The sequence below is a fragment of the Hypanus sabinus genome, chromosome 8 (genome assembly GCF_030144855.1).
Source record: "Hypanus sabinus isolate sHypSab1 chromosome 8, sHypSab1.hap1, whole genome shotgun sequence".
In the NCBI taxonomy this organism is placed as follows: Eukaryota; Metazoa; Chordata; class Chondrichthyes; order Myliobatiformes; family Dasyatidae; genus Hypanus; species Hypanus sabinus.
The window spans coordinates 48,432,108-48,444,798 of NC_082713.1; the positions used below are offsets into that span (position 1 = coordinate 48,432,108).

General features: G+C 42.5%; 1 protein-coding gene across 3 annotated transcripts in view; it reads left to right on the plus strand.

The window, feature by feature from the left end:
* The window catches only part of LOC132398116 (rho GTPase-activating protein 6-like), a 165,086-nt gene that overhangs the window by 15,748 nt on the left and 136,647 nt on the right, over positions 1 to 12,691 (plus strand). The window contains exon 1 of one of the 3 annotated variants that reach the window (XM_059977114.1): positions 6,160 to 6,311. The exons of the other annotated variants lie outside the window; for them this stretch is intronic. The gene's annotated coding sequence lies outside the window, so the exon portion shown is untranslated. Of the gene's footprint in view, positions 1 to 6,159; positions 6,312 to 12,691 lie in introns of those variants that run through there. 3 annotated transcript variants of the gene reach the window in all.

A 12,691-nucleotide genomic window follows, 5' to 3' on the forward strand; every position in this document is an offset into this window, starting at 1 on the left:
TGTTACTTCCTCAAAGAATTCCAAAAGATTTGGCAAGCGATATACATGTATCCCTTAAAGAAACAATGCTGACTTCAGTATATTTTAGAAATGCTTCAAAGTACCCTGAAACTCATTCTTTAATTGTCGTCTCTAAAACCTTAATAATCACTGAAGTCAGGTTAACTGGTTTATAGCTTCCTGTCTTGTGTCTCCATTCCTTCTTAAAGGATGGAGTGATATTTGCAACGTTAGGATCTTCTGGAAACTATTCCAGAGTCTAGTAACACACACAAAATGCTGGATGGATTCAGCAGGCCAGGCAGCATCTATGGAAAAAAGTACAGTTGATGTATTGGGCCGAAGCCCTTCAGTAGGACCAGAGTCTAGTGATTCTTAATAAATCATTAACCTTATATAAAAAATAATAAAATATGAACAAAAATGAACTGTGCAATACCTCACAAAATGCTGGAGGGTCTCTGCAGCCCAGGTAGGATCCATGGAAAAGAGTAAACAATTGACATTTCGGGCTGAGAAAAAAGATGAGGAGTAAGAAAGTAAGAAAACTCTTCTTCCTCTGCTTTCTCATCTTTTTTCTTCAGACCTGCTGAAGACTGTCATCCTGAAACACCAACTGTACTCTTTTCCATAGATGCTGCCTGGCCTGCTGAGTTCCTCCAGCATTTTGTGTGTGTTGCTCAGATTTAAAGCATCTGCAGATTTTCTCCTCTTTTCACTCTTTATATTCAAAGTCAAAGTTCTCAGTACTGTTCTACTATATTCCTACATATCAATTAATAGCTCCACAGCCACTCATGTAACTCTCTGGGGTGGTATCCTATTATAATAACTAAGGCGTTTCCACCCCCAGCCCAGCCCCTCTCTCTCTAATAGCAGGAACACCTTACTCTGTCTCCTTCCCTACTGAGCCCTTGCAGTGGCTGCTTACAGCTTCAGTGCATCATTCACCATGTACTTCTGCAGCCTCAAATGTACTAGTCAGCAGAATCCATTCACTGCCCTCTCAATGTGCTGACACACCAACAACTTTCAGGCAGACCAAAGGGTGCCTTTCACTGTTGGTGAGTTGGTGATCTGCCAACTGCACTTGATGTTTATCTCTGGGTGTGTTCCTGGGAACGGCCGTTCAATCAGTGACTCCTCTGTCACTCAGCTTTCTCCACACTGTCTTCACAAACCCACAGTCTACAAAGAGGTGAGCTACCACCTCTTCTTGTGGGCAGGAATCCGGTGGGATCCATCCGGTGGGATCCATCCTGTGGGAGTAATGCTTCAGGCATGCCGGAATGATCTGACTGAGAGGACGCCTCTCACTGCCAGTCACAAAAGGTTTTGCTGACTTTTGTTGAGGTCTGCCAATAAGACATTCTGCCAGATGGTCTGGAAGATTTGCTCAGGGAACTACTCCACTGTGTCCGTTGAGTCCTTCTACTCTGTCTGTAGGATGTTCTGTGCTGAACACTGCCTAGTGGACTTGCAGTCAAAGATGTTGATTCAGAAGAACTTTTCCATGAAGGACACATAGTGTGGCAACATTCAGCTGACTGGGATGTTACATTACAATGGGGCCAGACCCATCCTTTGCAACACTGGCGACAGACAGAACCTCAACATGTAGTGGTATTTGGTGCCCACTAGCTTCTATGTACAGCCTGATGCAGCCACACATGATTGTGATCATCAGGGTGAGGACAATTTTTTCCTCCATTATTCAGGCACTTGTGGCTCATCTGACCCGCTCAATCTTGGATCCCCTGATGAACCAGAAGACAGCATGGGTAATTCCAAATTGGGAGAAGTGGGGGATGAGCCACACCTGTACCAGGTACAGCAGCCCTGAGACCATCTCACACCTGATAAGCATGTTCTTCCCAGCTATCAATAGGGAATGCCCTCCCCATTGTCCCAATTTCTGTTTTACCTTCCCAGCCAACTTCAGCCAATTTTTTTAGCATACCTCAGTTCCTCCAAACCAGATCCACAGCGCCAAGCTGTATTCAGACCTGATGCTAAGGGGGACACTGGATTGGTTGGCCAGTTGCTAATGGCCTCACTCTTTGAGTGGATACTTTGGCTCCTGACGCCAACTCAAAGTGGTCGCAGATGCTGATCAATCTGCAAGTGGATCCGAGTGGAAGATGATGACATCATTCACATCCAGGGAGGGTTTTACTTGGGTCCCTCCACTATCTGGCAGCATCACCCCTCTTATGGTCTTGTCCTTCCTGATGGCTTTGGCAAAGTGTTCTATACAGTGCACTAATCAGACAGCTGAGAGTGGGCACCCGTGCAAGTCTCCAGACCTGATGGGGAACCTATCTGTTTCTCACCCACTGATTTGGACGGCACTGCAGACAGGTATGTGTAAAGCGAATGGATCCAATTGTTGATTCCCTCCCAAAATCCATTTTGGAGAGTACAGGCATCATGTACATGTGTGAAATCCTATCAAAGGCTTTCTCCTGTTTCAGTCTAACCAGGCAGGCACCCCTCCCCCATCCTGCATATAGGAAATTATGCTCCCAGCCCCCAGCAGCACAAGGCTGTCGAAGGTCTTCCTGATGTAAAATATTTATTCAGCCCATCCGTCATTTCTCTTGTCCCTATTATTACTTCTCAGGCATCATTTTTCCAGCAATCTGATGTCTGCTCTTTATTTCTAAATAAATTAGCTTTATTTGACACATGTACATCAAAATGTACAATTATTTTAGCAGCAGTGACCAAAATAGTCCAAGGATCGTGCTGGAGTTAGCCCGCAAGTGTTGTTACGATTCCAGCGCCAACATAGCATGCTCAGAACTCACTAACCCGAGCCAAACCTCTTTAGAATGTGGGGCATACTGAAACACCCAGAGCAAATCTACTCTTCCATGTGCAGAACGTACCCACTCCTTTTAGACAGCAGTGGGAAGTGAACACCAACTGGCGATTGCTGGCACTGTAAACATTGTGCTAACTGCTACACCAGTGTGTCATGTCTCTTGTCACCCCTCCTCTTAAATCATCTTAAAATGTTCAAAGGTCCAATTCAATGTCAGAGAAATGTATACAATATACATCCTGAAATGCTTTTTCTTTTCAAGCATCCACAAAAACAGAGAAGTGCCCCAAAGAATGAACAACAGTTAAATGTGAGAACCCCAAAGTCCCCCCCCAGCTCCCCCCTCCCACGCATAAGCGGCAGCAAGCAATGATCTCCCCTCCCCCTCAGCAAAAAAAACCACACCCACTACCAAGCATGAGCGTGAGCTAGGCAATAGCAAAGACACTGACCTTGCAGTTATCCTGAAGACTATCGCATTTCATCCGGCATTCGACAACCTATAGGTTCTCTCTTTCCCTAATAAGGGAGAGGGAGGTGTCCCCATTTTCACAGTGAACAGGAGACATAACAGCAACCTGCTGGTTTACAATGTTAAAAAGTCTGTTTTGTCGCTTTTTACGAGCTCTGTGCCTGAAGATCACAAAGATCTTGGGTCTTTGGGCCCGCAGTGAAAGGTTTACTGGCCTTTCCAGAGACACACGAGTCTCCTGCCATGACTCCGTCTGTCTCCAGAGCCCTCAGAGTTTAGGCTTCCGAATTCGAGTGGGACTCTCAGGCCGAATCCTTGGCATGCCGAACAACAACAGCTGGTCCTGAAACCCCGAGAACAGGTCCCATTCCCACAAAGAACTGCAGTCAGCGTGTAACTCCAGGTCCAGGTCTTCAAAAGAGCCATGAAAAGGAAAAATAAAGATATTAACGATATTGGGTATCTGCTTTTATGTTATTGGTTATCTTACCTTCATATTTCATCTTTTCTCTCCTTACTGCTTTTTCAGTTGCCAGTTTATTGTCCTGAGCGCAGGCACAGTGGTGTACAGGTATAATGAATAGCTTATTTGCAGCAGCATCATGCATGTAATACAAAACATAAATTTTACAAGATAGTGAAGAGAATTAAAAAAAGATAATTATACATAAATCATGCAAGATAAAGAGAAAAATACTGTTTAGTTTTTGGTCCTTATGCATACGGTCTGAGATGAGACAATTATAGTGCATTTGGTGGTCGGTAGTGTTCCATTGTCAAGGTAGCATTAATGTTTTACAGCTCAGTTCAATAACCTGATGGCTGTAGGAAAGTAGCTGGGCTAGCACCTGGTGGTATACGACCTCTGACCACCATACCCTGTGCTTGACAATAGCAGAGAGAAGAGGGGATGATCGAGATGTTGGCCAAGAAGTAACCTGTCTGAACATCTTTAGTAGAGCACCTGGGAAAGTTTGTTGAGTATTTGGTGGCATGCCAAATCATCTGAAGCTCTAATAAAGGAAAAGCATTAGCATAATTTGTTTGAGACTGCATCTATGTATTGTACCCAGGGCAGGTCTCAAAGTTCCTGTTTTGAATTGTCTCATGGGTTGTGGTAAGACCAAACACAATGCCCTCATCTGGTTGTACTCAAGCTGCTCTCTTGGATTTGTATGGTTTGTATGGTAAATTTGTAGAATTCAGGCACAGCTGAATGACAGTCTTGGCTGTGCAGAGGTAAGAAAATAGTTGGGCAGTTTGCTGATTAGGTTAGGGCAGCAGATTTCTTTGACTAAAGGACAGTAGTGAATTGTAGTTTTTCTGTTGTGATGATCATTATTACTGGCCTTGTCTTCTGAGTTCATTTAATTAATGGAATTTAAATTTTACAGCTACAGTGAAGAACTTGCTCTTATGCTTCCAAATACTTGATAAGTGACTTGGATGAAAATGTGGACGGTTGGGTTGAAGTAGACAGGTGTTGCTTTTTTTTCCCAGGATCAAAATGTCCAATAATAGAGGACATGCATCTAAGGTGAGAGGGGAATTTTAGGGCAAGTATTTTATACAGAGAATGGTGGCTGCCTAGAATCCTCTGCCAGAAGTAGTGTTGGAGACATGAAATAAACACATTTAAAAATCTAGATAGATACATGAATATATAGAGAATGAAAAGATATGAACGATATGCAAACAAAATGGATTAATTTAATTAGACATTATTAGCTTAATTAGGTAAGCACATTAATGTAAGCATGTGGGCCTGTTCCTGTGCTCCTGTGCTGTAGCCTTCCAAGTTTCATATCTACTCCAAGCCTCTAGATTACATCCAATAAATGAATCATCCTGCTTCTATTCACTTATTAAATAGTATACCCTCTGAATGGTTCAATGCGATGTTAAATCGCAATATGGAATTAGAGCTTGTGGAGATTTCTCTACATTATGTAAAAAAAACAATTATTCTATTGAAATAATTTTTTACTTCACTTGTCATTATGAGCAGCAAGTTAAAATAACCTCAGAATCTGCTTTGGTTTTGTTAGATTCCTTCCCTTTTGCATTTTCATCTGAAGATGATCTATTTACCTGATATTTAAATCCCTTGACTTGCAGAGTCACAACAGTCAGGGACGCTCCTTTAGATGGATCCGTTGAAGTATAACCTGGAGCTTTCCACAAACGTTCTTTGTATTGATTTACCAATATTTAACTGAAGATAAACTACATGCTTGTGCATTCATGCTCCATTTCTTAAGAAAATTACTCATAGTATCACTGTGATGGATATCTTCCATTTGTTAAAATGATTTTGCCACCTTCCTAACTTTATCAGGAATTTCACTGTCAGCTGAGTAATTAAGCACTTGTTGCTACATGGGATGTGCGAGGAATGAATCATCAGTGTTTGTAGTATAAGCAGGATTTCAACACCAAGGAACTTCCGAATAATTTTGGCGTCCTCTTACCTTTGTCTAAATCCATATGCCACCTCTATTTATGGCAATCATCTGAATATTTTCAGAAGCATGCAGTTTAAAACTACAGCAACAGACCATATCTAAAGGAGACCATTTAGCAGTAAATTCTGCAGTGGTTGACATTTTCTCTCCTGAGCCCAAGTAGAATGTGAATTGGGCTGTGCGATTTCTGGAAGGAATTCAGGTAATGCATGTCCCAGTGACCTGCGTTCACATGTATTCTTAACTTTAATGCCATTTATCTTTCTCTTGCTGCTTCTTGGCTGAGTTTTATTTTTCCGGCTGACCTTAATCCAGTAATTCCCTGTATGATTTGCATACACTTCACTAACTAGGCTTTGGAGCACAGGAAATTGATCAGTAACAGAAGAGAAGGAACAAAATCGGACAAGAATTGTGAGAGGGACAAGAACACCACAAGGTTAGATTTGGAGTGGAGGGGAGAAATAGACTGCAGCACTGTGAGAGTGAAGCTACAAGAAGGTGGTATGGAGGAAAAGCTGCAAGTCCATAACAAGCTGCAGTTGAGGTGAGACCTGAAGTAAATGATTCACATGAATTGTGGCTGTTTTTTCTACTCAGGCGTTCTCTTGGGATCAAAGGTGACTTGTGCCAACTCTAATTTTGTGGGTTCTGAAGAGAATGAGGATACCAACATGGGAACTGCCCCAACGGTGGGGCAGGAGGTGGCTGATGGGGTAGTTTGCAAGAAGTTCACTCATTCTAAAACCTTCATAGGGCTTCAGTGTGCTGCCAACGCGTGGATGTGTGGTTGACAATACCTTCTCTACTTTGAGTTATCATGGGCCACACATTCCCAAAAGTCAGTGCAGATGTTGCAGTGCAAGCAGGTTTGGAGTATGTTCTTAAATCTTTTCCTCCACCTCGTAGTTCTTTCCAGAGCTTAAAATATGCTGTTTGCTTCTGAGTCAGGTGTTGGCATGTGAATGAGATGGCCAACCCAACCTAGTCAACAATATCCAGAGCCTCAATGCTAAGATTATTGTTTGGATGGGGGCCATTGAACGTTCATGCAGCGTCTCCATCCAAATTGTCAACAGTTTTGATGCAGAGTCTCAACCTGAAACACTGACAGTCCCGCAGTCTTCACAGAAGCTATTTGACGCATTTCAACAACTGTTTTTTCCTCTTTCCAGATTCCAGCATCTGCTGTCTCTTGTGTCTCTGACTGTATTCACTTTTCTTTCCAGGTTTTTAGGAAGATTATGCTGAGCAAGTGTAAATGGCACCTGTCATGACATGAAATGTATACTACAGATAGGTTAGATCTCAGAAGCATACAGAAGGTCAGGGATAGTTACTTTGTATCATGTCAAAGGCTGAGGTAGGTAGTGCATTGAATTTTATCATTGATGTCTTCATGAAGAAGTAACTCCAGATAAATGGAGAGTAGTCCATAGTTTCTAAGTTCTCATACCAGCCTTTCTTCATTATGAGAGGGTTATGTTATAGTGTGGAGGAATTTTGGGGATTGTAGATGTAAGGCTCATCCTCTTGCATTCTCAGTGATGATTTAGGGCTTGGCTTTTGAATGTGTATAGGTTGGCACACCAAAGCATAACTAATGAGGTTCAGATGACTTTGGTTCCAGAATGTGATTGTTTTTGAATGAACAGTTTCTCATCATGTATGAAGATTAGTTAGTCCCCACAGCAAATTTGCTGGAGGTGAGATGAAATAATTTGGTGAGAAATAAAGAGAAAATTTGGGCAATGGTGCAGCCATGATTCACCTCTGCATTTGTATGGATTAGCTCTGTTGTAGACTAGTTTTTTTTTTATCATGATTTGAATCTTGGAGATAACACAAGAGATAATCAAAATTTGGGGGTAACTTAATTTGAGGAGAGTGTTCCAGTGAATCACACAAATAATGGAGTCAAAGGTTGACTGAAGTTGAAAAGGCTAAGTATATGGCTATTGTGGTTGGCACTGCTCTCTACTTTTTCATTTCTAGCAATGACATACCCTGTGGCAGACAACAGCGAGACACTTCAGTAGTTATTGCCGAAAGTGGGAGAAAATGCAGCCTGCTAAGATGTGATTGGCTCAGAAAGAAAGGAAAAGATTATTTCCACAGAGTCCTCCTCCTGTCAATATGTTTGGAGCACAGTAATGCCTAAAAATAGTACTGGCTTATCAGAGAGATCTCCAGTTCAAATATTCGTTCCTATTATGCCCCAAGCAAGGGATGACAAAAATGTCACATTACCTATGTTATGACACGTTCTGATGACTGTAAGAATGACCCTGCCTGATTTCCAAGAATATCTCCGTCAATCTTCATCAAAAATTACCCCCAAGATCATCATCCAGTGTTTCCACAAGGTGTTCAAAACTGAAGCACACGACGGCTATCTCTTTAGATAGCATCACACAGACAACCTGTTAACTCCTAGCTAACAGGAGCCACAGGGTGTGGGCTTCCTTAAAGTCCATTATAACTAGAATTTGTGCAAATCTTTGAGGTTTCTCTAACAAGAGGAACAAGGACTGATTTGATAAGAGTGACGAGGAACCTGACCAAAATATTTTGCTGTAAACCTGATGTATTCCTGGATTGGGCATTCCAAATTTTCTCATGGGAAATGGTACAACTCTACAGGTGCCAGAAGGCCAGGGACCAGCAGGACGGAGAGTGGTTGGAAGCCTCCATGTTGAGTATGGGCTCTTCAGCAATGTGAAAGCTAACTAAGGACAGTGAGCTATCAATGTCTACAGGAAGAAGCACCATCCCACAGAAATGTAGCTTACCAGCCTTTCTGCCACTCCTAAGTGAGCTAGGACTTTTCTCTTTGGAGCAAAGGAGGATGAGATGTGTCTTAACAGAGGTATATAAGATTAAGAGAGGCTAAAATAGTGTAGACAGCCAGTCCTGCTTTACCAGGGTGGCAATGGCTAACAGCAGAGGAGTGGAGTGGAGGTAGTTTTAGGGGAGATGTCAGAGATATGTTTTTTTTAAACATGGAGAGCGACAGGTACCTGGAATGCACTGCTGTAGGTGATGGTGGAGTGACATTTATGAGATTCTTAGGTAGGCACATGGATGAAGGAAAAATAGGCAGTTATGGAAATATATGGCTGAAGCATTAGATTGATCAAGGAGTAGGTTAAAAGGATGGAACAACATCATGGGCCAAAATGCCCGTACTGTTTAGTATATGATTCAAATCTGCACTACTAACGACCTTCAGTTCACTAGCCCAAAGTTTTAGCCACTTGGCCACGCGCCATTCATTGATGACACTACAATAGACAATAGACAATAGGTGCAGAAGTAGACCATTCAGCCCCTCGAGTCTGCACCGCCATTCTGAGATCATGGCTGATCATTCACTATCAATACCCAGTCCCTGCCTTGTCCCTTGATTCCCCTATCCATCAGATATCTATCTAGCTCCTTCTTGAAAGCATCCAGAGAATTGGCCTCCACCGACTTCCGAGGCAGTGCATTCCACACCTCCACAACTCTCTGGGAGAAGAAGCTCTTCCTCAACTCTGTTTTAAATAACTGACCTCTTATTCTCAATCCATGCCCTCTGGTACTGGACTCTCCCAATATCTGGAACATATTTCCTGCCTCAATCCTATCAAATCCTTTAATTATCTTAAACATTTCAATCAGATCCCCTCTCAATCTCCTCAATTCCAGCCTGTACAAGCCCAATCTCTCCAATCTCTCTGCGTAAGACAGCCCTGCCATCCCAGGAATCAACCTAGTGAATCTACGCTGCACTTCCTCAATTGCCAGAATGTCCTTCCTTAAACCTGGAGACCAAAACTGTACACAATATTCCAGGTGTGGTCTCACCAGGGCCCTATACAAATGCAAAAGGACATCCTTGCTCTTGTATTCAATTCCCCTTGTAACAAAGGCCAACATTCCATTTGCCCTCTTCACTGCCTGTTGCACTTGCTCATTCACCTTCATTGACTGGTGAACTAGAACTCCTAGGTCTCTTTGCATTTCTCCCTTACCTAACTCTACACCGTTCAGACAATACTGTGCCCTCTTGTTCCTGCTTCCAAAGTGGATAACTTCACATTTATTCACATTGAATGACATCTGCCAAGTATCTGCCCACTCACCCAGCCTATCCAAGCCTCCCTGTATTCTCCTAACGTCCTCTTCGCATGTCACACTGCCACCCAGTTTAGTATCGTCAGCAAACTTGCTGATATAGTTTTCAATGCCCTCATCTAAATCATTGACATAAATCGTAAAGAGCTGTGGTCCAAATACAGAGCCCTGTGGTACCCCACTAGTCACCTCCAGCCAGTCGGAGAAACACCCATTCACTGCTACCCTTTGCTTTCTATCTGCCAACCAGTTTTCTATCCATGTTGAAACCCTGCCACCAATGCCATGAGTTCTGATTTTACTCACCAATCTCCTATGTGGCACCTTATCGAATGCCTTCTGAAAATCTAGGTATACAACATCCACTGGCTTACCCTCATCTAACATCCTTGTTACACCCTCAAAAAACTCCAACAGATTAGTCAAGCATGATTTGCCCTTGGTAAATCCATGCTGGCTCGGCCTAATCCTATTTCTGCCATATAGATGTGCCACTATTTCGTCCTTAATAATGGACTCAAGCATCTTCCCCACGACTGACGTTAGGCTAACAGGGCAATAGTTCTCCGTTTTCTCCTTCCCTCCCTTCTTGAAAAGTGGGATAACATTAGCCACTCTCCAATCTTCAGGAACTGATCCTGAATCTAAGGAACATTGGAAAATGATTACCAATGCATCCGCAATTTCCTGAGCCACCTCTTTTAGAACCCTCGGATGCAGACCATCTGGACCCGGGGATTTATTAGCCTTCAGTCCTACCAGTCTACTCATCACAGTTTCTTTCCTAATCTCAATCTGTTTCAATTCCTCTGATATCTTATGACCCTGGCCCATCCATACATCTGGGAGATTGCTTGTGTCCTCCCTGGTGAAGACAGATCTAAAGTACACATTAAATTCTGTTGCCATTTCCCTGTTTCCCATAACAATTTCTCCCAATTCATTCTTCAAGGGGCCAACATTGTTCTTAACTATATTCTTTCTCTTCACATAGCTAAAAAAGCTTTTGCTATCCCCTTTTATATTCCTGGCTAGACTGAGCTCATATCTGATTTTTTCTCTCCGTATTGCTTTTTTAGTTGAGATCTGTTGTTCCTTAAAACTTTCCCAATCATCTGTATTCCCACTCATCTTAGCCCTGTCATACTTGTTTAAATGTCATCATTTTTAAATGGTTGGCTTCATCAGCAACAATGATGAGTCAGCATTCAGAGAGGAGGTAGAGGGGCTTAACAAATGGAGCGAGAACATCAAACTGAGTCAGTGTCGACAAGACAAAATATGATTGTGGACTTCAAGAAGGCACAGGTCAACCACTCTCCTCTGTACATCAATGGCTCTGCTGTGGAGAGAGTGAAGAGCCGAAAGTTCCTTGGTGCGCACATAACAAACCTTTAAACTGGACCCACAAAAACACCTCACTAGTCAAGAAGGCACAGCAGTGACTTCACTTTCTGAGGAGACTGAGACATGCAAGGCTCTCCACCCCCATTCCAACTACTTTCTACAAGAGAAATATCGAAAAAGCGCTCGCTGGCTGCATCATTATGTGGTACAGAAGCTGCAAGACCCTGCAGAGGACAGATAAAACCACCAAGAGGATTATTTGCGTCTCTGCCCCCTTTATTTGAGACATTTTCTGAGAGCATTACAAAGAACCCAAAGCATTGTTGCAGATCCCTATCACCCATCCCACAATCCCTTTGACCCCCTACCCTCAGGAAGGAGGTTCAGGAGCATCAGGACTAGGACTGCCAGACTGGGGAACAGCTTCTTCCCTCGGGCTGTGAGACCAGTGAATATCCTTCCACCACAGAGGCCTATTCACTAGGATAGCGAGCTGATTACTGTACTGCTTAATGTTTTCCAGTGCTCTGCTCTACTACATGCATTTTGAATTATATTTTATTTATAGTATAATACTTTGATTTACATGCTGTATGTGATATATTTGATGTAGTTGCACTGTGGTCCGGAGGAATGTTGTTTTGTTTGGTTGTACTGTATATATAAACAGACAGATGACAATAAACTTGTACAGTTCTATGTTCCATAAACAACAATAAGTCAAAATTCTACCATAACAAAGAATCAGGAGATGATGTAACCTGCTGAAGGTTTAAACCTTGGCTATGAAGAGATTCAATCACAAATCCACAAATTTGTTCTCGATATCTGGGAAAAGGGGATATAACCTGGAACCTTTGAGGAGCTGCAATCGGGACAAAGTTCAGAAAGTAAGGTGACTGATTGTTTTACTGAGAACAGAGTTTGCTGAGATTTCAAGCATAGGAAGTACAGCCTACGGGAATGGACTACGTCATCCTCGTTTGGCGTAATGTGCTAACACCTTTCTTCACCAAGTCATCTTCTGCAGGAAGGAAGAAATGAAGTCTACAGACAGTTTGTCAGATTATGGTACAACTTTATCCTTCAGGCTCAAGAGAAGCTCCGTAAACTCTGCAGACTCCTGCCTGTCAAAAGGCGATCAGTCAAACCCACGTGGTGCATTGCTTGAAATTATAATTGAAAGAGATGTTAAAGGGAGTTGTAGAAGAAGAGCGGGCTTGCTTTTTAGAAACAGCTGCTGCTCTAGCCAAGCTATTCTAGTACAATTGCAGAAGTATCCAAAGGTGTGAAATATTGACCTACAATGCCCTTTCAAACAAAGTTAATTACCACCCAAATAACACACACAAAATGCTGCAGGAACGTAACAGGTTAGGTAACATCTATGGAAAGGAATCAACAGTCAATGTTTCAGGGCAAAATATTTCATCAGGACAGAAAAATAGAGTCTCAACTCAA